Source organism: Pelecanus crispus, chromosome 4, assembly GCF_030463565.1.
Source record: "Pelecanus crispus isolate bPelCri1 chromosome 4, bPelCri1.pri, whole genome shotgun sequence".
NCBI lineage: Eukaryota > Metazoa > Chordata > Aves > Pelecaniformes > Pelecanidae > Pelecanus > Pelecanus crispus.
The window spans coordinates 27,512,195-27,536,170 of NC_134646.1; positions in this window are offsets into that span (position 1 = coordinate 27,512,195).

The following is a 23,976-nucleotide window of genomic DNA, read 5'->3' on the forward strand; positions in this document are numbered from 1 at the left end:
CAGCTGTGGGGACGGATGCTTTAGGGAGTGCAGCTTGAAGCCTTCATCTCATTTTAAATCCAGGCTGGTGGGAATCCACTTGGGACAGTCCACGCAGGAGCATCCCCCAGAGATAAGGACCACAACTGGCTCCCGTCTCACCAAATCAAACTGAAAAACCCCAAGCAGCGGGTGCCTTTGCCTTTCATACCGCAGGTCACCTCCTTGGAAAGGGTGTATGCGGGGCTCAGACCTCCCACTGAGCTTTGAGCAAGGCCCAGACTAAAGGGGCTATTGGGAGATTCCTGGCGTGTTTGTCCAGAGGACACCTGCAAGAGCTGGCTTTGCAAGTATGATACACGAGCAAAAGTACCAGTTTGATTGTTCAGAGGGGATTAGTCCCAGAAAGAGAAATACAGATGCAATGGGGTTTCTACTGCTTCCAGGGGTAGGTGGCAGCCGAGAGAAGTCTTGAAACTACCTGAAACATAGACCCATCTTTTGTTAGACAGTCTCACTGTGTTCCCAGACAAGTCTGAGACATCTTAGACAAAAACTTTTGTTAAAAATTGCCATTAAAATGAGAAAAAGAAACTATTTTGCTTTCTCAACACCCAGGAGTTTTAAATGAGCTGGTTGAGGACCTCAGTATTTCTAGGATGAAATTTAAAAAACTCTTTAGACAAAGAGGAATCTCCAGTGCTATGCCAATGTTTACGGTCAGAAGATGGCATGGCCCAGATGCTTTGAACTGCTATTTCTCATTCTGACATTCATTCTGGGTAAAATATTTTAAATGAGATACAATAAGAAAATAGAGGGGACAGTTAACGGGTTTATGATTTTTACCTGTTACTGTTTATTAAAAAGCTTAAATGGATACTTTCATAACCTGCTCTAGTTAAAGCTGTCCTTGCTCACTGCAGGGGGGGTGGGCTAGATGACCTCTAAAGGTCCCTTCCAACCCAAAGCATTCTATGATTCTATGATATTTGAAATAGATTGCTAGATAAAGATAGGATAAATTTGGATGGCATTGGGGATATAATATACTTAGACATCTGGTAAGAATTTTACTAGGTCTTACATAATATTTTGAATAATAAATAAGAATGCCACAAAATCGCCATGGCACGTCTTACAAGTAAGATGCATGACAGGTCTTCAGTCACGGCTATAAGCAGGTAACCATGAGCAAGTGTATGTGCTTCTACAGTGGTCAGCTGGTAACTGCTTCTTGGCCATTGACTAACTGCCAGTAACCAATAAGGTTACAATGACAGCAATGTTGGGCTTAAAAGCCATACGGAACAACATGGTTCTCTGGATAAACTGAGAATAAGCTAAACAATGCATGTCTTAACCTGAAGTTTATTACACAAATACATGATCTGGGTGAAATTTAGAATAAAAATGAGGGGAGGAAAGCTTCCTGCGTCCCAGAAAGCAGCATCTCTGGAAAGGATTGGAAGGGTAATTTGAGCTGCTTGGGTAATAAGGTTCTTCTTGACAGGGAGTGTGTAATGCTGTTCTTCTGTGTATAAACAGAGGTAGCTCAAATAGCAATGGATTAATGATATTTGTGTTTGGCACTGGAGAGAGCACTAATGGAATACTGTGTCGAGTTCTGTCATCCGCAGTTCAAGAAGGATATTGGCAAACTGAAATGGGTTCAGAAAAGAGTTATGAGAACAATTAAGAAGCTGGAAAATATTTATTATGGGCAGAAAATCCTGGATCTAGGAGCTAGCATCTATTTTATAAAAGGAAAGTTAAAGGGTGACTTATTTGCAGTCCATAAGAGCTTATAAGGGAGGAAAGCTTTGGTGATGGCTCTCTGCAGTCTTGAAGCCAGAAAAATGGGACTAGAAATAAGACAGAGGATTTAAAAGTGAGGCTTTCATTAAAATTTATGGTAGCAATTTGTAAAACTATTTTTTGTGTGTTTTTTTTTCTTATAGCTACACTTAAATGAGAGTTAACATGGGGGAGTGCTGCTCAAGAGTTATCACTGTTGGCCTTGGGAGCTATGAATCTGAGAAAACTCCTGAGAGTATTTAAAACAATACGTAATTTAAAATCGCATGATCATTCACACATTCATAAATACAAGCATGGGGTCAGGGTCTTACCTCAAATCAATTCTTTATACTGCTTTGAGTATTGAGAAAATTGTTCTAGACTGCTCACATGTACATAGAAAACAGGCACCTTGCAGCACACTGGCTGTCATGACAGATATAAGAAGGTTCCAGTGTTTGAGGCTAAAATTAAAAAGGAATCCAAGACTGGAAGTTAAAAGGGTTGGTTGGGCAAATAAGATGGGTAAGGTGTGGAGCAATAAGAGTAACAGAGAAGCCAAGTAACTTCCTGCCATGGAAGGAGGGCTGAGAAGAGTGGGGTTTTGCACAAACACATGAGGGTGAAATGAATCCTCAAAGGAAAATGGATGAGGTAGGGATTTGTGTTAGGCTCGCTTTTTATGCAGGTGTCCTCATTAATGCGAGAGTAAAGGAAACTACAGATGATGTGAAAGTATAAGTAACTGCCCTGGAAGAAATAGAAGAGACAAAAAAAGCTGTAGAGGATAACAACATGGGCATAGAACAATGGTGTGGGATTGGGGTGAAAATATGTAAATTAACTCACTGAGGCAGAGGAGAAGATGGAAATAATCCAAAGGAAGGAAAAATCGTACAGAACGGCTATGTTGAAAGATAAGAAATGTACAAAGATGGGAGCACAGAGCCAGTGAAATGGGTCTGCAGTGTGATATGGTGGCATAAAAGATGGCATTTGTTCTGGATTTCAGATGTAAAAACACAAGCTCAGAGTCTAGGCTCTACCTGTCGGAAGGTCTGCTGCCAGTTCCCAGGCACAGCATCAGGTGAAGTTGCCCTGCCAAAGTTCTGCTTTCCTGGGAACAGAAATACTGCTCGGTGAGTTGAAATATCATTAATACAGGGCAATTTTGAAGTCACTGAAAGGAGTTTGAGCAGGACCCAGCTGTGGGTCAAAGTATGTTTGGATCAGAATTTATCTGGGGTATTTTGATATTTGACTGGCTTTAGCCAAACTCCCCTTGGCACGTTGAAAAGTGATGCAGATTGGATTGAGGCACATTGCTGGAAGTTATGGGCTGAAACTAGGGGAATATGAGGCTGAAGCTGATCTGGAAATCTGGGCCTTCCTTGGTTGTCAGACAGGGGATTTCCCTAGAAAACTTCTAATGATGTTTTCGCCAGCTTACATACAGCACTAGCAAAATTGTGCAATAAAGAAAAACCTTTCAGAGGCAGGGAGATGGATTAGATGACCCATGAGGCTTTTTCCATCTTTAACTTGCGATGACTTTATGAAAGCACTTTGTCAGCTCTTCACTAACTACTGTGTACTTAGCTCTGATCAGTCCTGTCAGACTATGGTTTGGGAAGTTAGATTTAGCTATAAATTCCTATCGGAGTCTTTCTGAAATCTAAAAATAGAATAGTTGAGAATGTATGGGCTGAATTATGGATCAAATGTGTCACTGCAGGAACCAAGGACACAATGTGTGACATTAAACTGATGTCAAAGAAAAATTCTCTACTTGACTATTTCTCTACTCACGGAGTGCATTTTTCATGCACAGAGCTCTGTCAAGACATTAGCTAATTAATCCTCACAGGATGTCAGTGGATCATTACTCACACCTTCATTTTTCAGACAGAAAAGAAAGTTTAGAGAATCTTTCCCTGTTACAGCTGGAATCAGGAGTACGAATATCTTGCCCATTGCCCCATGCTGAAGTCTCCAGTCCATACTGCCACCTAATGCCGACCTAATATATGTGAGCAAATGCAGCAGGTGTTTTGAAAAACAAATGAAGCAGATATTTTCAAACTATCCATGACGTTTATTAGTTAAAAAAATTATATGATACATAAATTGATTTCAGGGAGGTAAAAGCAGGAGAACGTGTGATATGACGTTGATGGTAATTGCATGGAGAAGCATTGTTTCCTCCGGTAAGAGGCTGCAGACAGCCTTCCTGTGCTGGTTTGGTACGCATGTGACCCCTAGCAGCACAGTGCACAGCCCAAGCTCTTCCTTGCCTTTTTGAACATCGCTAATGTATCGCCCTGATATCTCCTGGTTGGGGCGAGCAGTGATTGGGAGAAGTTTCCTCATCACTTAGGAAGCTTTAGGATTGATATTCCCCAACATAGCTGAAAAGCAAGCATTGGCGTATGAGCTCCTCCTTTCTGGTAGACAGGGAAAACTAGGCCAGCCTGTGAATTGCAAGTCTTCTCAGAGACCTCAGGAGCCCAGGAACCCCAAGCTGTCATTTGTGATTACAGCAGCTGCTTTGCCCTACATACTGATGAGGCCACAAACTCGTCACAGGCCCACAATGCTGAATTGCTGCTCCCTCCATAGCAGTAACTTCTATCGCATCATCAGTCACAATTTCATCAGTTTTCAGATCTGCCACAAACAGTTATGGTATCTATTGACCAGCTGGGTTAGCTCAGTTGGTTAGAACACGGTGCTAATAGCGCCAAGTTCACAGGTTCAATCCCTGCTCACTGCAGGGGGGTTGGGCTCGATGATCTCTCAAGATCCCTTCCAACCCAAAGCATTCTATGATTCTATTATTCACAGATTCAGCCATAGCATGGTAATATTCATAGCTGCACCGGCCTCTGTGGTGCCCCTAGATTGTTTGCAGCTGCTGAAGCAGACGGATGCATCCACACTGGTGCTGAACCAGTAGCAGACAGTTTACACAGCCGTCAACTGGACACCTGCAAGATGCAAGTGTCCTTGAAATAAAAAGGCGTGGCATAATTGTTGCACTGAATTATCATTACAGTTCACTCTCATTACGTACCTACCCTCTAGACTAACTAAGGAAACATGCTTATAACTACAGCATGCAATTAGCAGTTGCCCAGAGGCAGTGTAAAGCAATCATACCTCTTTTTTCTCAAATTCTGTAGCAGCTAGGATATTCCATTAACAGTAATATTTGCATGATCTTGCTATCATTCAGCAATTTTCCTGTAACTATTAGGTTTTGTTAGTATTAGTTTAATAAATCCTGGTATTTTATTGTCCAGGCAGTGCTAACAGCTTTGCCACTGGAAGAAAATAACAAAGGAAAACAAAATGATTTTGTCATCTTGTTGCCATCATTATGGAGGTGAAAATCTGTTTTGCTATGGTTGATTAACCTTTAAATGGGGGAAGAAATCAGGCCTATACAAGCACTCCATGTTTTTAAATACAATATGCTGAATGTAGGGGTTTGCTGACAAGCAGGGGAGCCTTTCATAGTGAAAGCCAAGATTTTACCATTGGAGAATATTTCTAATTGCCTTTCTGACCATCATTCAGAAATCCCTTATTAATTTAATTAGTGACTTGTCCAAACCTAGACATCTATGCAGAGAAATGTAATTCTATGCTTTTGAGGATTTGGAGATTTCGCAGTTTGGTTTTGCCCTAATTCGAGTGGAAAACCAAAACGTTCTGAGTCCCCCATGTCAGCACTGAAGGCATCCTTACCCTTGACTAATGTTGTCTGCATAGTAGACTCTGCCAGACACTTCAGTCCTGGAAGTCCCCAAAATGTTTGCCTGCCAGGGATCTGTGTACCAGGCGGACTAGCTTCCCTGGCGTCTTTTCCCCAGGGAAGAGAGCTGCCAAGTGACTAGGAAGTGGGACAGGCAAGAAACCTGCTGAAGAGATCTTTCTTTCTTTCTTTCTTTCTAAATTTTACTGACATGGGCACACATTTGCAAAGCATTTCAGGTTCAGTTAATTCAGCAAGTTGTACTGAAAAGAGAGTTTTCTCTGTTCTGCCCTCCCTCCAACAGTTCTAATCTTACCAGAAGATGGTTAAAATTACTGATTATGAACTTTCATTAGAAAATGTCAAAGAGAAAAATTCATAGCCTGATTTTTAAAAGGTAATGACTGCAAACTTTCCCAGTGGAATGCTCATACCCCAAGAAATTAGGTTATTTTTCTGTTTCAGTATCTTCCAAAATAGGCCAAATTCAGCTCAGGAGGAAGTAACTGTATTTATTGCAGGAGAACTCAGGTTCATGGGAGGTCAGTGTTTTTTCCAGGACAGCCTTGTGCCATTATTATAATTGTTATTATTCCTACTATTATTGCTAAGATTTCTCTTAATTCTGTATGGCAGTCCCACTATGCTAGGTAATACAAGAGCACCTAAGAAAAAATACTGCCTAACTCAAAGAAGGTAGATCCCAAGCAGACAAGAGCAGAGAAAGGAGAGCAAGGGAAAGGAGAGGAAGGGAAATTGAAGTTCTTGCGCAGGATCGTGTGCATAGGACTTATTAGTTGTTATTGGTCATCTTCCAACTTTCCCCCGCTGCCACTTGAGTTTAAAAAGCAAATGTTTTTGATGGCATCCACCTGTGCCCCAGAGTGCCATAGTGAGGGAGATGGCATCTCAGTGCTCTGCTGCTAGGTTTCCAAGTGCATTCCCAAGCAGCCAATTAAAGCAGACAAGATAGGTACTAAAGGAAAAAATAAATATTCGTCAGCCTCCACCTCGTTACAGAATCCAAGCGCCTGTCTCCTGTCAGAGTCACTGAAAGGTTTTTGCAAATGCATAAATGCATAAATAGTGTCTGCACGATTACAGCTGCCATTGCTCCTGGAGAAGCACCGTGCGTCTTGCTAGCTTGCTTCTTACGTGTAACAATTAAAGGTATAAATGAGGATTGTGCAAAATTCAGAGATACTGAAACTAGAACATGGACTTTTACAATCCTAATGGTGCTGCCGTTCTCCACATTTCTTGGCAGATATCCTCCTTTGCCAGTCATTTCCATTCAGCTGTTTACTAGACCTGAGACAGACTGATTTCAGGAAGAAGCAAAATCCTGGTTTTGCTTAAGAGCGCAGACCCAATTTCTTGCTTGCATAGTCAGGTAGATGCATTAGTCACTCAAATGTTGACACTTAGGTATGTTAAAAACCACAAAATTCTCCGTCAGAAGAATAATATCCTATACTTACAAGGCAGCAGACTTCAACATAGATTATTTATTGGGGATCAGCCATAGTTAGCATAAGGGGTACACATTAGTCTTGATTATTTTATTGCCAAAGTTATGTGGATACTGTATTTGTGTAATAGGAATATTATGCTTTTTTTGTTGCTGTTGCTAAAACCAGTATATAATAGCGTGATTTGTACTAAAATAGCAACTGTGGTGTGTAGACCTCCCCTCTCCCCATTGAGCAGAATGTGGGACAGAGGGTATTTCGGACTGTGATTTCTACCAAGGCCTTTAGTTGCTACTATTTTGTGCTTAGAGGTAGGTTAGAAAGAATATGTATTTCTGAGCCTGATAAAAGAAACTGAGATCAAATGATTGATCTTTTTCTTCTTAGTGACATTGCTGTAACTAACTATATTACCTGGGAATGCAAAGTTAACAGATACAGAAAATGGATTGGAAATGTTCCCAGAATACCTTAATGAAATTATAAACAAAATAAGCATTTCAGCAACACACTGATCGTCCCTTACAAAGTCACGCGCAACAGTTAGTGCACGGTGCAAAGTACAGGAGGGGGAGGGCTTGCAACAGTGACCAGCTTCCATTAAGGAATAAAAAACTAACGACTGAAGGCGTTCGCCTCAACTTCACCATTGATGAGCCCTAACGTCAGTGACATTTCTCATGAAACTTCAGGTTTCTCAGGTCATTTTAGGGGACAGAAGAAGGGAAAATCTATAGGTTGTTGGTTTAAATATAGTCCCAGTTGTTAATGACCAGAACGCATCACTGTTTGACCATTGCCTGCTGGCACATACGGCTAACGCCGGCAGCCCGGCTCTGATGAGATGAACGTCCAGATCCCAGAGATCACTGTGACTGGCTTTACTTGCACTTTCAAGGAAGGGTTGTAGCTGGAAACTGATCTGCCTTTCCACTTCTGGAGGCCAGTATGATCATGCACACTGCTTTTGGTATTTCTTTTCTGGAGACAGATGATTGGCCTTCAGTCCTGAAGTCCGAGGCTCCCAAGGACACCTTACTGCCTTGCTCAAGGGGAATTGCTGGTGCAATAGAAGGGAGAGGAAGGAGTCCATTTCATTTGCAAGTGTGCAAGAAATCTGGCTATAAAAAACAATACCCACAGACCTTTGCAGAATGAGTAAAAACACACTTTTGAGCCAAAATTCAAATGTCAATTAGCATTTTGTCTTAAAAGTTGAAATTCAGGAAATACTGACCAATTCCAACAGGGTTCCACTATTATTAAACGAAATGGAAAATGTGTTTGCTTCCTTCAGCACTTAAGAGGAATTTAGGTGCCCATTAAACCTATTGCTTGCTTCAGCTCCTACATTCAGTGGACAAAAACATGGTTTCCCCCACAACCTTTTAGCTCTATGGCTCCTTATAACCATAACCTTTACAGACTGAGTACCCCATAATAATGCACCAGGAATATAACAGTACCTCAAATCTTCCAGTTCCCAGCTGCTTTCAAGTAGCTGTTAAAAGCCTGGTGCCTTCGGCAGTCAAACCCTGCTTTGTAAAATCTGGGATTGCTGTTTTTCCGGCAGGGCTGAGAAAGTTGTCGGTGGCCGAGCTGCATAGGAGAGAACCTTATTGTCTGCTTGTCAAATACGATGCTGGGATCATTGCCTGCACACTTCAGTGCACACCTCACAAATTATAGCTGTACCTGCACACGGGTTTAATTAGGTACATTCCCGTACAGGGGAGCTGAAACATTTCAGTGCTGGCTCCGGCAGTACCTATTCCCAGCACTCTGACGTGGAAAGAAAGAGTAAATGGACTTTTCACAAGAGAGAGCAGAAGAGCTGGAAAGGAAACCTACGGTTAAAGCTGGTCAGTGTTTCCCATTATAATATCTACAATGCAGGCTGAAAGATCCAGGGTAGTAGCAGGGGCCTGAGATATGCACAGGCGATGGGGAAGGCAGGGGAGGAGTGCCAGCGGTGCTGCGGGGAACCTAGGGCAGGCGTGCAGGGCCAGAAGGGCCAGAGGGAGGTTGGGAACAGAAGCAATGAGCTTGAAGCTGGTCTAGAGTGGTCTTTCTCTTCCCCTCCTCCCCCAAAAATAAATGAATAGAGCCACAAATTAATATTTCTCTGGTTTTCTGGTAACTGAAGCCTTTATTTTCACTCTTGAGCTGAAAAGTGAAAAGAAAAACCGTTTCAGAATGAAAATTTGAACCTTTAGGTTTCAAAGGCATTGAGAGGAAATTTTGGATTATCCTAAAATATGGAGGCAGAGGGGAGCACAGGATCCAACCTAATTCAGCTGAATTCATGTGTGATCACCTGAGACTGAATTGTCTATTACAATTAGCTGTGTTTGCTAACAAAATTTCATCCAGCCTTGCTCTTTTTTTTTTGCTGTTTAATAATTGAAGTTTATGGTACAACTATGCTCATGCTGTAGTCTAGATGGATCCCACATGTCTATGCCTGGCTCTAATGTTACTTCTCATAAATTTGCACTCCTATTTTATTTTTTATTTCTCTCTATTTAAATTAAAATTTCTGATATGAAATAGTTTTAGATATTGAAGAAAAGGTGTTATAAAAATGACTTATTTCGTGTTTGAAGATTTGATTTTGGTAAAGACAGATGTGTTTAAAAAGTGTTAGCACTTGCTTTGGTCAAATTAGACTAATCTTACCAGAAGATCCATGAAATATTTCTACCTAGGGGGTGAGGGTTGCTTATAATCTATAGAGCAGGGTTTGCCCTTGAAGCATCTTCTGCAGTTAAGGTCCTTATGCCACTTCCATTTATGAATTATTTGAATAAATGAGATATCAACCAACAGGTCATGGCTTCAGTTCCTTAACATCGAGTGCACCCTCAGTAAGTTTGCAGACGACACCAAATTGGGTGGGAGTGTCAATCTGCTCGAGGGTAGGATGGCCCTGCAGAGGGACCTGGACAGACTGGATCGATGGGCCGTGGCCAACTGTATGAGGTTCAACAAGGCCAAGTGCCAGGTCCTGCACTTCGGTCACAACAACCCCATGCAACGCTACAGGCTTGGGGAGGAGTGGCTGGAAAGCTGCCTGGCCGAAAAGGACCTGGGGGTGTTAGTAGATAGCCGGCTGAACATGAGCCAGCAGTGTGCCCAGGTGGCCAAGAAGGCCAACAGCATCCTGGCTTGTATCAGGAATGCTGTGGCCAGCAGGAGCAGGGAGGTGATTGTCCCCCTGTACTCGGCGCTGGTGAGGCCGCACCTGGAATACTGTGTCCAGTTTTGGGCCCCTCACTACAAGAAAGACATTGAGGTGCTGGAGCGTGTTCAGAGAAAGGCAACGAAGCTGGTGAAGGGTCTGGAGAACAAGTCTTATGAGGAGCGGCTGAGGGAACTGGGGTTGTTTAGTCTGGAGAAGAGGAGGCTGAGGGGAGACCTTATCGCTCTCTACAACTACCTGAAAGGAGGTTGTAGTGAGGTGGGTGTTGGTCTCTTCTCCCAAGTAGCTAGCGATAGGACGAGAGGAAATGGGCTTAAGCTGCGCCAGGGGAGGTTTAGACTGGAAATTAGGAAAAATTTCTTTACGGAAAGGGTGGTCAGGCATTGGAACAGGCTGCCCAGAGAGGTGGTGGAGTCACCATCCCTGGAGGCGTTTAAAAAACGGGTAGATGTGGCACTTCGGGATATGGTTTAGTCTGGTCTACCCTTGATTAGTCTAGAGTGGGCTTGGTAGTGTAGGTTAATGGTTGGACTTGATGATCTTAAAGGTCTTTTCCAACCTAGATGATTCTATGATTCTATGATCTGACTGAGGTCACCGTTTGTCAGCCAGGCTCTGAAAATGTGAAGAGAGTGAAGAAACAGATGCTGGAGCAAGGCAGTGATTATTATGGCCAGCAGGAGGACAGGGGCTACAGATACACTATAAAAGTCCAAAATCTGCACTTCCATCATCATACTGTGTTTTCGCTCAGTCTTCCCTGCATCTTGAGCTCCTGCACAGCTTTTTGTGGAGAGGGTTTGTCCTGTTAGAAAAAAAAGGCGGTGACCTTCCAGGCTGAAATTGCAGATTGATGCCTTTTGAAAGGCAGTAGGAAAACTGTCCTTAGTTTCAGCTGTCAAAAATAAAAAGCGTGTCTACGTCAGTCATGATGTATGTAGGTATATACAGAGCTGAATCAATCTCTGGTCCTACTTCATTTCAGTGTTACAAACAAGTTACAATATACAAAATACTAGTTGACAGCATGTTACATTGCGTTTTACAAAATACCTAGGAGATTTTACATTAAAGGTAAATACTGTTTACCTTTAATGAGGTGTATGGTAAAGTAAGGTGCATGGTTGTTTAAAACACAGGCATAGAAAAGAAAATTATTTTTTCATTAAGTGTTTCTATAAAAAAAATCAGTGGTGACAAAGTTGAATCTCTCCCCAGAATGATTTCCCTTTTCCTTTGGTTTCCTTTCTCTCCTCTCTTCATGGATCTTCAGTAGTTTTTGTCCCTGCTCTTTGTTTTCTAGTTCAGAGTATAGGCTCCCCTGTGGAGAAAACACAGATAAGAAGAGTTTTGCCATTGATTTCAAAAGGGGCTTGATTTGACTCCAGATCTTCTTCCTGGCCATCACAACAGAAAAGTAAGGGCTGAAAGATAAAGTCTAGGAGCTTTTATGGAAATTCAGGGCTTTATTCTAAATGCACTCAGGTACAGCATTTCACAGGAAATTTCCAAGGGTCCAGCTAGGTGATACAAACCAAAAGTACAGTCTCACAGCCAGTCTGACTGCTTTGCCTGAGACTGAAAATGATGAAGATTTCCTTCGAGCAGTGCTGATCCCAACAAGTGCATCAGGCCTTTGAGGTTAAACGTAGCCATTGTGAAAGCCAGTCATTAATGTCACTGGAGTTATAGCAAGGATATATTTAGGCCAATGTGCTTAGAAAAATTTGTGGTGTAGAAGTGCAAAATGCCAAGCGCAGTTGAAAGGTTCTGGGGCATGTGTGTGCAGATGGGTAGAAAGATGTGATTTCTTTCTGCTCTGTTTGGTATTTGTTTATTTTATTAAATTTTTGGAGTAACAATTTATTCTATACAGGGTGTAGTGCTGTTTGTCATCTTTATTCCCTCAACTATTCCAAAATCAGGCTTACTAGCTTTGGGTGAATTGAGAGGTGACAGGTTTCAGGTCACTAAACTGGGAAATGAAATGAAACTGGGAAGTCTGAAAGAAGAAAACCACCAGGAAAAAAACCCTGAAACACTGTTGTTATCAGAGGACTGAAGAATAAATATGGAAAAAATATGTCTGTTTCCTATCTATCTGAGTGAAACTGTGACTGTGACCTACATGTGCTGTGGGCCTGATACGCTACAAGGTCTGTTTATCTAGGCACCAACCACAACACGACCACATATAGCACTGGCTTCAGGGCTCCTGAGGGGACCCTTTAGACCGTCCATGAAAGGTCAGTCTGGAAGCTTTCATTTATAAATGCCAGAATGCTATTAATATGGGAGGATTTTCCAGTATAACTCTGCAATTGGATTAGAATCTCTTCCATCACTACGTGTAGACCACAGTAATTGTGAGCGTACATGAATATTAACTTTCATGGAGCACTACCAAGGAGTCTCCCCTTGAAAATGCTTAACTATTCTGAGGTAAATTCAAGGTGAACCCACACCCCTTCTTGTATGTGAGAGCAGAAACTATCCCCAAAATTCAGAGCACGTGCGTCAATAAAGGCATCTCAGAGAGAATAAGCCAGTAACGCATTTTATTATTCATTTTGGTCTCTAGGAGGTCTTTGCAAAACCATTCAATGAGAACATGATTTGGGATGTTTGCACTGGATGTGGAGGTGAAATAGAATCTTTCCCTACATTGCTGTCAGCAGAGGAAAAAGCTGTGATGGAGTTCATAGCAGACTCAGACCAGCTGATGTAAACTGCCCTACCTCCACTGACTTCCACACAACTAAAGTGGCTGACACTTAGTAAAAATCTGCCCTAGTAATTCTGGCCCTTACCCAAATCTGTCTCTTATTAGCAAATGAATTTCATGAAGTACCTTCACCCATCTTGTGCCCCTCTTCCTACCTAACTATCTTCCAGAGCAGGACATCATTCAGTAGAATACATTTCAGTAGGTTCATTCCCCTGAGGTTTATAAATAATAAGTTGCATAGGCAGAGCATCGTATTTGCTATATCTGCTTCATTTAACTCTGTATGAGCTGTGTTTCCCTGCACAGAAGGAAATAGCTTGCAAGTAGCTAACAATACTCAGGACAGTACAAAAGATGGTACTGAGTAGCAAACTCGGCATGGCTCAAACATCCAGTGAAGCCTTGGCAAAAGCCTCCCACAGTCCGCATCTTTCAGAGCCAATCTCCAAATTACCTCTTGATGCAACAGTCTTGATTCTCCCTTCCTTGAGGAGGAAGCAAGACTATGAGCTAGCTCAGCAGCAGAACCCACTTATCAGGGTTTCCCAGTCCCAAGACTGGCACTTGCCTTCCCTCTATTCAGCGTGGGAGGAAGATGGAGTGATCACTGGGAAAGAAAGCATGCTAGCAGGCTGGAAATTGCTGTGCAGACCGCAGGAATTAATTAAACCCCCACTGGAGCAGAGAGGGACCAACGGAGAGTGTTTCTGCACTCTGTGCCTAAAACTCACCTGGGAGCAGGGTGCCAGAGCTCGGGTGCCTGCCCCTAGGGCTGCTGGGGGGGTTGTCCAGCGACTGTCCCGCATCCAACAGTGACACCATTGCAACCAACTGGGACTTTAAAACACGCGTGGCAGAGCTGCTACCGGCCCCGTCCCTGAAGCACCAGGCTGGGGAAGCACAGTCTACCCGGCCCTAAGGAGCAGACGCTGGTAGGAGGGGAGGGAGGCTGTGGATGGCTCACTTGGACTTTAGCACTGACTGGCACCTTTCCCCAAGCCTGGTTTTGGGTCTGGTCTTTACCCAGGAGTGTCCAAAACGCAGGCTCCACCAGAGGGCACAGCCACCCAGCAGAAGTGGGGAGCTGGGGCAGCGGCAGCAGCAGCAGGAGGATGCTCCTGGGAGCAGAGATTCCCCCAGCAGCTAGCAGGGCTGGCTCCTGCTGGCCACAGCTGCATCCTAAAAGGAGCTGAAGTTCTCCCTGAAAAACACACTGGTCCCTGCCACTTTCAAAAGAGATGCAGCATCTGCTTTTGGCACTGGAGCACATGGTCTCCAGGTCTGGGCAGGTGAAAAGAAGCTGGCACAGCTAGAACAATGCTTTTTTGCAGTGTTACATTTGATTTTATTTTGGATATGTGCATTAGGCAGGCTTGCTTGAGGTAGCAACTGAGAGTTACCATTTCTTCCCACTTATACGGTACTTGATCCAGGGGTAATTGATACGAGGTCAGGATGTATGACTGAGATCAGAATTTGGCTCTTGTTCTTTATTTACCAAAATCTTCTACTAATTTGGGGGCTGCCTGGTGACAAGTGTCCTTCAATGATTCATTTTCTTACATTGCAAGAAACAGAAAAACCACCAGCTTTAACTTTTAAGATGGTCATTTTTTGTAGCTGTTGTGCCCAGTCTACCTGTGAGCAGTGGGACTGAGAGGGAGGGCACAGAGACCTTTCCTCTCTGATCTGGAACCACTCTGACCCCTTTCCCCTCCATTACCCTGTGCAGCATTCCAAAGGGTCCAAAGCAGAGGAAGGCATCCCTCCTTTTGAGCCAGCATGTGCAGGGGAACTGATGTACGCTCTTAGGGAGGTACAAATCAGTAGATGTGCCCTCCTTGTGCAAGGGAGAGCTCAGGGAGCCCTTCTTCCTACGATGCCTCCCATTGCTCATTTTAGATCTGCATTCTCCCCAGTCAGGACTCTCCCTCTGTGGCATAATTAAAAACACACTTGAGTTTTCTCTATTTGTCTCAGTAGAGCATCATGGCAAGTGCCATCCTCATACTATACAACATGACAGTAATTAACACCTAGCTACAGCGCTATGGCATCTAGATCTTTCTTCATTGATGATCACAAATCACAGACAAGTGTTTATCCTATTAACAGTGTGCATATGACACATTTTAATTTTATGGACAATGTATGTAGCAGATAAGCAACATAATAATTATGCTTTGTACATAAAATAACACTCAATAATGAATTTAGTCTCACTGTATCTGCTGTGATGGGAGAGTTGTTAGTTTTGCTCTTCAGAGAAAAACTGAAGCAGAGAAGTGACTTGTCAGAAGCTTCTTGGAAACTCTGCCATTGACCCATTTAGGCTCAATGAATAAAAATCTTTTAAGTTCACAGTTTTCTGGTATAGCCATAAATTGCGTGTGTCTGCTTCTGGGGCCTGACTGAAGTCCAGCAAATATTCCATTAATTCCTGTAATTAAGAATACGCACTTTGACTTTTGGACCTCAAGCCATGAGTTTCTGGTGACACAAGTTATACACATCTGAAGCAAGTGATGAAATTTCCTATTTTCTGGGTGTTGGTTTGAACAGATGAGCTGCTCAGAGAAGAAATGCATTGATTCACTGTCCTTCCTAAGGAAGTTAGTGAAGAGCCCTGGATGGATATGCAAAGACTCTTCCTTTGGTCAGGTCCTCATGGTGATCGGTGGTCATATCTGACCTCTGCATATTCAAACCCTCATTTGATAGTCATATGAGCATGCCAGAAAACTCATCTCTTTTCTTTGGATTGTCCTGGAAAAGGGAGAGGGAAATGACTGGGAAAAGGAGTATGGTATCAAAGACAGTGGCATATGTCTGTATCTTCCTATTAGAAGGCAATTCTTATCCCTGGAAACATCTTTCCCAATATTTGCACCTTTAAAAATGCTGAAAAAATAATAGTTCCAGGTTTTATCACCTTTTTTTTTCATATTCAATAATACTTAAACAGATATATTCACATCCTATCTTATGTCCATGTGACAATTTACAGCTTAATCCCTAGTACCAGAACTCTAAAATCCCTAGTTTCCAAACCAGGATCACTTCAAACGGGGCCCTTTCCCGCATGGAGCGCAAGTCAACCAAGCCAAGCAAACCAAAACTTGCTGCTTTCTGGTCTGAATAACTGGCCTAGGGCTAATCTGTTTCAAGCATTCTGCTCCTATTAGTGAGAAGTTGTTTCTGCTGTAAGCTTACAATGGTGCAGGCTTATCCTTGGACAACACCTGGCTGTAGCAATATGCATTTCCCAACTTACAGATTGGTAGATAGATGACCACTTAAGCAGTAAAACAAGATAAATACAAGCAGATAGCTGAAAGTGGGAAACAACCTGTCCGCTCAGGAATATATAAAACCCAAAGAGAATTAACACTTCACCTTTTAGCACCCTTGCTATACTCAGCAAGTGGTCTTTCTTCCCCTGCCCATCCTGCAGCCCCTGCGCCAAGTGCATTATTGCAAGAGTTGGCCACTGCAACCTGTTGGCTCACTTGGCCCATTTGAGAGAGTGCAAGGGGGCATGCCAGCTCCAGCTCCTCCACCAGCCACAGTACTCACCCCCTCCACGGGCCAGACCTGACACTTCAGGGAGCCAATGCAATTCACTAAACAAGCTATTTACTTTCTTCTTTTTTTTTTTTTTTTTTAGGTGACTTACCCACCCACTGTAGAGAGCTGAAGCTGACAGAGGGATCAGGGGAGTGCCAGGGGTGGGGAAGCAGTGGGACTGCATGACCAACAGGAGAGCAGGGAGCAGAAACTGCCCTTCTGTGGCAACCAGGCTGGCTCAGCCCTTCCACCCAGGCAGTCTCTGCCTGCTAGTGTGGCAAACGGTTGGAGCGCAGAGAGCAGGATGACCTGATATTTTGGAACACACCCCAAATAGCACTCATCCTCCAAACAACTGGCAGCCTCAAGAAGAGTCATTCCTGTGGCTCCTCTGATGGAATGCAAACAGCTTGTGGCACACAGGCATGGTCATGTACCCAACTGCAGGTGTCTGCTTCCACAGGTAGGTGGGCTAGGGTATCCAGCACAACCCTGGGGCCAGCGGACAGGACATGGGATTTAGAGGAACAGCTGCTGGAGGCCAGGGAGAATACTAGAGGACATCTTAAATGGCAGTACCAGACACCCATCTCTCTGAAAATGAGTTGAGACTGAAGTGGCTAATGTTAGAGATCTCAGCAATGACACAACATAGCTCCACCTACACTGATAAAACTGCCTGGGAGATGGGATGCTCCTAGGCTTGAGTAGCAGCAGCAGAGCCTGCCCACAGACTTCCCCATACCTCTGAAATAGTAACAGCAGATGAAATATACAGCTGGGTACAAAAGCTTCCCTTTGACCCTACTGACTTCCTACAAAAATCCTGGCAGTTTTATTATCATCTTAATTTGTTCTTATTTCTTCATGTATTCAATCTAATGCTAACATAGGGCACTTTTTTGTGCCAACAAAAAGCACTTCTGAGGCCAAAAAATACCTGTGCAGTCCAGAAGTTGTTCAAAGATGTGTTTAAAAATTAAAGGCAGCCCTTTAAAAACAGATTCTCTGTGCAACTGTGCAACTACTTTTCCATACAACTTTTCTTTCTTGTACTCAAAAGTGCATGCAACTCTAAATTGCAAAGTAAAGTTCTTTTATAGACTATTTTTGCACAGATTCCAGATGGCACAGAGCAAGTGACTTTGCTATGTAAAGCTAAAGATTTTAGAGGAGGTGACTATGAAGATTTACTCTGCTTTTGTACCCCCTTCATCATGGACTGCAGGATTAGTCCAACTGATGAAATGAAAGAACAAGAGAAAAGCTCAGCAATCATTTCCTATTTTCAGTTTTGAAGAATCAGCCTAGGCATCGTTTTGGTTTTTTTTCTGGTAAATCCCTAAAATAGAATACAATCAATATTTGTATGGTTAAATGTCACATTGTTACATGGAAGAGCGAGACCTTCTTTTTCCCCTTTCTAATCAGTGAGCCTTTGTGCATACCTCTATGATCTTGTCAGCAGCAGGGAGGTTATAGAGCAAAACTGATGACTGAGTCCTGTCCTTCATTTTAATAATCTCTCCATGGGATTTCTGTAGCACATTCACATTTGATTTAATAACAGTGGTAAGTAATAGTAATACTAACGGTAATAGTTAAGCAATAATTAATAGGAATTAATCCTGTTATTGCCTTCCTGCTGAAGGAGGCCAGGTGATGGCTTTCATCTTTGAATGGGCAGTGAGTGTTCTGAGCACTATTTCCAAACCCCATCACTGACTCCATTGCCTCAGACAGCAAGCATGCCACCATATCTCATCCCTGCTGAGGTCAGCAGGACTTTCCAGGGCCACTACAAAACCCTGCATCAGAATCATGATCTTTATGTACTGCAAGCTGTGACAGTTGGGATAGAGCCTATGAGCCATTTGGCAACACCACTGTTGCATTATCTTTTTTTTTTTTTTAAGGAAGGGAGTGAACTGATTCATTCAGGAGAGAGAGCAGTATCAGTTGTGCTGGCTCTGGAAGCAGCTAAACCTGCACAGAGCAGAAGCAGGTGAAAAGTCCAGGCCTGCTTGATGACACTTTCCTAATCGCAGTTGGCAGCCAAGCTCCATGCTAGATGCTGAAACTGTGAAGAGAAAAACATGACCACAAGATTTTCAGGGTGCCCCGTATTTTGCTCTGCAGCCACTTCATCACAGTGCCTGTCAGCTTTTTGCTTGCTTTCCAAGACGGTGAAATATGCAGAAACAAGCTTTCAAGAAATTCAAAGTATAAAAAAGTATAGAAAGTTAAGGTTGAAGTACACACACTTACCTTTGTATCTCTCCACCCAAAATATACACATACCCACCCATAAATAGACACCTGTAATAGCAGCACTAAACACTTGAAGCAGTGCTTTCTGCTTCTGTGGCTCTTTCGTACTGCAATGTAAAATTAAATTAGTCTTTAGAACATGATTGCACAGACCCCGTTATTTCAACCACCTTTTCCATTTTAACCTAATTCAATTAAAAAGTATTATGTAGAAATGTCAAACAAATATATGGATCGACATCAAACACCATAAAAGTTGGTTCCTATTCCAACCTGTACCATAGACTTTCAGCATGACCTCAGCATGCAAATTTAGGTGGTTCGGTGTAGACATCCAGCTCCAAAGTGACATGCCCATGTTTGAACTTTTCGCCTTTTGCTTCTCCATCTCACCTTCCTCCCTTAAAAAGCAGATTATTTTTGTTGACCTCTCAGCAATGAAAGTCAATTTATTTTCTCTCAGATTTACTGATATTGTCCAGCCCAAGGTTGTAGGGAAGGAAGTACACTGTTGGTGTCATGCTCTCCCTGGCTCGTAGGGGTGATGCACTCCACAAATCTGCAGATTGGCAGATAATGTAGAGAAAACCTCGTGTCTTTTGCCTATGAATGAATACCATCTGGAATATGCTTAGAACTGCTACTAGTGTATGCAAAGATGGGAAATTCGGATTCTGTGATTTATATGGAAATGGCTATAATGAGGGAGGTCTTGCTGTTGGATTGCATTTTATGCACAAGACTTCATGTACTTCGAAACCACAGACATTTTGCACTTCTTGCCACAAACCATGGCTTAGAGCTTCAGCATGAATTGAAAAATGCTTCTGCTTCTTGTGGCTGTGAAAAAAGTACTGAGAGGGGCTGAGGAGGTGAACCGTGTGAAGACAAAGATATAATTACCCCACTTACAACCACAGTGAGCTTTTACTGAGCCAATCTAAGCCATAGCCCCAACAATGAGGAGGGGCAGATTTCTGTCTAAGCTACCCACAAGGGCTGCACCCTGGAGCTGCTGCCCAGCCCCTGCGGTGCACTCTGCAGCTTGCTCCTGCCCATCGTCATTTCTGTTGTACATGGCATGAGCTGCATTAAAAATATCACAGAAGAGCATAGATCTAGGTGGTTTCAGAGCACACGGGTGATTTTTATGTGCGTGATCAAGCTGAAGTCCCTGGGTACTGTAGCACGACCAAACAGGACTACTGTGAGATGTGGGTTATTTTATAGACCTGAAAGATCACACTATAATTCTGCTTTAAATTTCCTTATAACATTTTAATTCTGGTTACTGTTTACTGTTGATTTATTATGAGCTGAATCTTCCTAAGTACAACAATCTTTTCATAGGGTTTGCTTAGGCTTACCACGGCATTTGTCCAAGCAGCTTTCCAGCTGCCTGTGGTTGAGTCCAGGCATAATGCAATGGCACAGACTAACCCAATTTGCAGGCCTGACTTGCCAGGTAGACTTGGGCTGCCCATAAACATCCCTTGGCCATTTTTTGTTTATTCCCTGGCACCTGATGAAACCTTTCGTTTTGTTATGACCAGTCAGGACTGGTTAGTAGTCCTAGGGAGGTCCCTTATTCATTCTTGATACCAACTCCCATTATCTTATCCAAGGGCACCACCTAATTGTTTCTAGATTATGGGGCATATGGGAGAACCCAGTTTTCCATGGCTTCCATTATCTGTATGTCACTTTGCTTTCATGTATGGCAAAATTGCAGACAGACAGACAAAGTCTTTTGATGCATTAATTGATACAACTAGTAAAAAAGCTTTCAAGCACACAGGCCTCCTTCAAGTTTTTGTTTGTTTTAGTAATTGATGTTATGTTTAAATCACAATGTCAACTCTCATTGCCACTTACTATACCTTATGTTGACTTGTCAGCGATATAGCATCTCATTTCCCAGCAGCTGCTAAGAGTTTCATTGAGACTTAGCTATATATCAGTACGACAAACCATTCAAAATTACTCCTTATGGCAATAGAAGCCTAATGGTTTTTGCAATAAATTAACACTGTGACAGGGAGGAAAAAGTATTTGCTTAGTAACAGGAATGATGATGGTAAGGTGCCCAACCTGATTAGACAGTCCTTTGTAAATCCTGAATGAACCCGCTTGCATTATTCAACCAAAGGGTCTTGGGTAAAATGGAGATGGCATTAACGTCTATGGTATAAAATGCAGCATTTAGCTGCTATGCCTTCTATACAGCCTTAGGAGACACACTAAATAAGGGGAATAAAAAGTAATGCTCAATAACTATCCACTTACTGAACGAGATGGGCACCCTGTAGAAAAAAAATACAAAGGTATGCACATGAATGTGCGCAGTGGGACTAAGGTTGTATTCCCTGTCTCTTGAAACCATATCATTCTCCCCATTCTCATCCTTTCTCCTGAAAGGTATTTACAACTTTCACTTCAAGCTCCTGTTTTTATGTAAGAATTAATTACATTATTTCAAAAATGGTTACATAAAAGTTATTTCCCCTTAAAATAGACTATATATTTTTGTTTACTGTTCTGGACTGCAATAGATATAAGCAACTAGAAGCAGGGCTTACAAACTCCTCAAGGCCAAGAAGATTTTATACGTTCTTCCATTGTCAACGCAGATTTTGTAAGTGACCCCGAGCTTTGGTATTAACTTGCAGATAGTCACGTGCTAGGGGGAATTTTCAGGTAGCCCCCATGGGACCAGGACAGGAAGGAAAGAAGGATTCATTGCAGATTGTTTAACCTATGTAGAAGTCCTGTGAGCTATGGAACACCTGGAGAAGTCCCTGGTGAGCTTTTGGGAGTCATATGAATCCCAGCAGGGTTTAGCATTTCGAGGCTGCTACTGTATTTCCTGAAACTGTTACAGCTGATTTTCAGGTGTTGCTGGGACTTAACTTCTACTTGATGCTTTGTACGGGCAGCACTCCTGAACTAGCGCCGAACGCCACACAGATGCTTTGTGAGTCTGGACAGCAGCTGAGCTCCCAGAGTAGGTATTTCCAGGCAGAAACCCTGGGGGCAATAGTCAACCCCATCTGAAGCCCCGTGGCCACCCTAACCCTAGAGGAGCCCTTGCCATAGCACTTTATAACCTTCAGCTTCATCCTGTGCACCTCGCCAGCTCTGGCACTGACTTTAGGAAGCCGCCAGTGTAACGGAGCAGGTCTCAGACCTCGTGGCTAATCTGCCACTTCAGGGTTTCTGAAGTCCATCCATGCACTCTGCAAACTTCTCATTCAGGGCACTTCTGAACAACTGTTTTCTGGGAGAAAGAAGCCCACAGACCATAAACTTCAACCCACCAGATACTCATGAAATAATCAGTTGGGACAAGTCATTAAGTCACTCAAGTTTCTAATCCAAAATAGGTTGGAGTTGCAGGAAAAGGGATATTGATGGTTTTTCCCCACCAAAATTAAAATTTCTGGTAACCGTCTCTCTGTAACAACTCCACAGTTTAAGACAGAAAAAATACTTTGCTACTCATGGGAGTAAATGTACAAGATACATAAATATTCTCTCAAAATTGGGGTCCAGATTCCTGTGTTTATTTCCTAGTCATTTTCTACCAAAGAGAGTTGACATACACCAGCATTTGTTGTGTCCCAGATGAATTTCTTTGCATCTCTGTATTAAAGATACTGTTCAGATGGACGAGCAGTATCACCTGAAGCAAGTGGAGCGATGGAGCAAGTGCGGATGCATGCTGTGGTGAGGGCACCACCAGGAGATATTTCATCTGGAGGTGGCACATCCATGTATAATCCTACAGGAAGCGTCTGGCAGAGGAGCAGGAGGTGCAGGCCGATATCTGGCGTGGGGCAGCGTTTATCCTCCGGCATGATGGCAAGGAGCGGTCCCATGGCTCAGAGCCCAAGTATTGCCGCTGCCAGGAGCCCGTCACGCCGTGCTTCATCCAGCCACACAATGTCATCTGTGGCTGCGCTGGAGGTTTCTCCACCCGTCTTCCCCCATCTGCCTTCGGGTCCCCATCCACTGAAACTGCCTGCCGGTGGAGATTTAGAAGACAAACACGCACCTTTAGAGGCAGATCTTTTGGAGCAGAAGTGCAAATGAAGTCAGCTTTGCCCAAACACCACTCCACTGGCCAGTTCAGTGGCTGTTGAAAGCTGATGTGAAGCAGTTTTGAAAACCCCTGCAGCACTCAGCTTCTCCATCCAGAAAGCAAGACTAGGACTGTTTCTCTTCCCTTTCCTCTTGTCTATACACACAGTAATCTCTTTGAGAAAAGGGCTATGGGACCTTCGTCTGTTGAGGGCCTCTGGGTACAACAGTAATAAATAATAATTTAGCACCGCCTTGCAGTTTCAGTGTGAGCAGCGTGATGTTTGGTGTTTTGCTTAAAACCCCCAGTCAGATGACAATGCGAGAAACTCAGCCCTCATTAGGAAAAAATAAAAGCTCTAATTGTCAGAAAAAAAGAAGAGGAAAGCTGAAAAACATGACTCTGAAGAGCACAATAGTCAAAATGCAAGCAGGAATGTCAGGCTGTTGATGTCCCACAACTTGAGAGCTCTTTTTTTTTTTTTCCCCCCCCCTCAGTGCTTGGGTTTCATGACATTCAGAACTTCTGTGTCAATGAGAACTGAAGTCCACGAGAGTCAAGAGCATGCTGACCTGTGCCGACCTGCTCGCTTACGGCTGGCTTTCTTGACAAGAAAGCTGTTCTCCCCGTGCCTTCAGACTGCAGGCTCAGTGGGGGCTGGGACCGCTATTTTAGCCCAGCTCGTGCTACAAAGCACGTCCAGGGTGCTGCCGGAGTCGGAGGAACTCAGCTGGAGACATCAGCATGTGGCAGATGAGACGGGAAGGCAAAATGAAGGGACCACAAACACCGCGCGCCCCAGCTGCGGGAGGAGCTGAGCCGGTGAGAGCTGCGCTCGGGGTCTCTGCCCCACGCTCCACCAGCCCCACCCGTAGGATAACATCCAAAAGCGTGTCCGCGCACCGCGGGGAGCCTGGGGCCGCCCCGCTGCCGGACGGTGCCGGGCCTGGCCGGGCAGCGGGGGCAGAGGGTGCACCCCCGCGGGGCGGCGGCAGTCACGGCAGGTGCATGTTAAATTTAAACGCAAAAGGGATGGGGGGCGGTAAGGTTTTTTGGGGGGAGCGTCTGCGTTTGCTTTTCTGGCTAAACTTCAGCTTGTGCTTCTTTATTTCCCGGGCA